This window comes from Pteropus vampyrus, unplaced genomic scaffold (assembly GCF_000151845.1).
Source record: "Pteropus vampyrus isolate Shadow unplaced genomic scaffold, Pvam_2.0 Scaffold99, whole genome shotgun sequence".
Taxonomy (NCBI): domain Eukaryota; kingdom Metazoa; phylum Chordata; class Mammalia; order Chiroptera; family Pteropodidae; genus Pteropus; species Pteropus vampyrus.
Window position 1 is genome coordinate 1,073,850 of NW_011888880.1, and position 2,112 is coordinate 1,075,961.

Consider the following 2,112-nt stretch of genomic DNA (forward strand, 5'->3'; position numbering starts at 1 on the left):
ATATAAAACTTGTGCCTTTCTCTGTTATCTCTCCCTTGACCTGTCATGGTGTTTTTTATTTTCTATTTAATGTAGCGCTCGTTCACCATGGGAATACTAGCCTGGAAAGGGTAGACCCTGCCAGGTGCCCAGGGCCTCCACCTGCAAGCCGGCAGGCATGGTCCTGGCTGCCAGGACCCCCTCCTGCAGCTGCCTGACAGATGTGCGGGATCTGGGGGCAGGGAAGTTGATCTCCACTTCCCGCCGGCACTGCCAGCACACATTGGACAATGGGCATTCTCTCTAGAGAACGGAGTCTCCGTACCTGGACACTGCAGGTCGCTGGACCCAGGAGGGTGACAGGATCTCAACCAGTGAGTCGCCAGCCGGCAGGTACGCTGCTTCCAGTTCTTGTCCTGAAACACCTTTGGATGTGTGTGCTCCTGACCCCAACTCACCCCAGATCTTTGCCCAGGCCCTGCTGAAGTCAACAGGGGAATGAAGACACCAGAGTCTAATCCCTGGCTGGCAGCCCAGGAAGGGGGCATTAGCAGTCATGGCTCAGGAGCAGGAAGAAGATGCTAGCCAAGGCCCAAGGCACCAAGGAGCAGAGAGCAGATAGCTGGGGGTTAGCCCAAGAACCCATCCCAAGAAGGGGAACAGTGTATGGGTCAGGCTCCAATCTGAAATGCACACTCCATTGTCCCATCCAACTTCACTTATAAGATAGAAATCTGTAGGTAAAGGTCTTAAGAATTTCAACACTAGAGGATAGAGGACTAAACCCCAAGAGGGGATCGTTCTGATTACATGTGACAATGCAGGGTGTAGACCCATGGAGCCTGACTGAGAGCAGATGTCTGAAGAGAAGTAAAGCCAGGGGACCAGGTCTTCTGGCACCTCACCTGACAGTGATGAGTGGGGCAGGGGGTTCATTCCGGTGATGTGGGTGGACCACGTCACTAAAACGCAACCAATCACACTGTTTAGTCTAAGTGTTGACACATAGTGTGCTGTGGTTTCTGCTGTGATTTCTCTTACAGATGAACTTGCTATAGTTTCTATAAGCCAATGATTGTAATATAAAAGGAAAAGAAGCCAGAAAGATAGCGAAGAATTTTTTTCATAACTTAAAATAAAAATAATGAAGACAATGAAAGAAGAGAGAAGAGCAAAGAGAGTCTTCCCTGGGAAAGGTAACACTAATTTGAATCACGGTTCTCTGGCTTTCCAAAAGATGCCATGTTTATTCAGATCCACAGAACCACCATAACAAGGTAGTACGAAATGAAAGCTACTTGCATGATAGGAAATCTCTAAAATGGGGTGATGTCCTTAACTTTTAACTAGTAACTTTAGAAACATAATATTGATTTTCACATCCACACACTAGTTAAAGCAGACATTATCCTCATTTTTCAGATAAAGAAATAGAGTTCAACAATTATTCTTGGTCAGTCTGGTCAAGGACATGTAGCTAGAAAATGGGATGGCAGAACAAAATGCATTTTGTACTTAATGGATTTTCTTCCATGAGCACATAAACGTTGCAGAGTCAGAAAAAATATAAAGAAAATGGAGAATGAACAATAACCATCTATTTCCACTGGGGAAAGTAGGTTAATGAAGAAACAAAGCAAGTAATATTCAAGCTCATTCATAGCACTGCTGTTATGTTATTCATTATATTTCTCACTCACAAATCACCAAAGAGAATATTTTAGGAAGAAAATAAATCTCTTTTAGACCAATATATTTTTACCTTATGTATGTGGAATGAGAGCCTGCCCATAGAAGGAATAAAGGCAAAGGTGATTATTATATATTTTAAGCAAATGTGTTCCACACATGTATTTTAACAAACATTATAAACAGGTCATAGTAGAAAATCCTGACAGTGCTTTAATTTACAATGTACTTACATTTGTATTTTACCTAAAGAATTTGTCCCATTTTTAAATATTTGATTACCATTCTTTTGACTCCTGAATTTTTCTACCTAAAATTATGTAGAGATCTTTAGAGTGTGTGTGTGTGTGTGTGTGTGTGTGTGTGTGTGTGTGTGTGTGTGTGTGTAATGCAGGAATGTTGACTTTTATAATCCTTGTCAAATTGAGAATATTTTAGTTCTAA

The 2,112-nt window shown here is 42.2% G+C and overlaps 1 pseudogene; it reads left to right on the forward strand.

The window, feature by feature from the left end:
- The first annotated feature begins 269 nt into the window (after positions 1–269).
- LOC105295092 overlaps positions 270–2,112 on the forward strand; it is a 6,903-nt pseudogene continuing 5,060 nt past the window's right edge.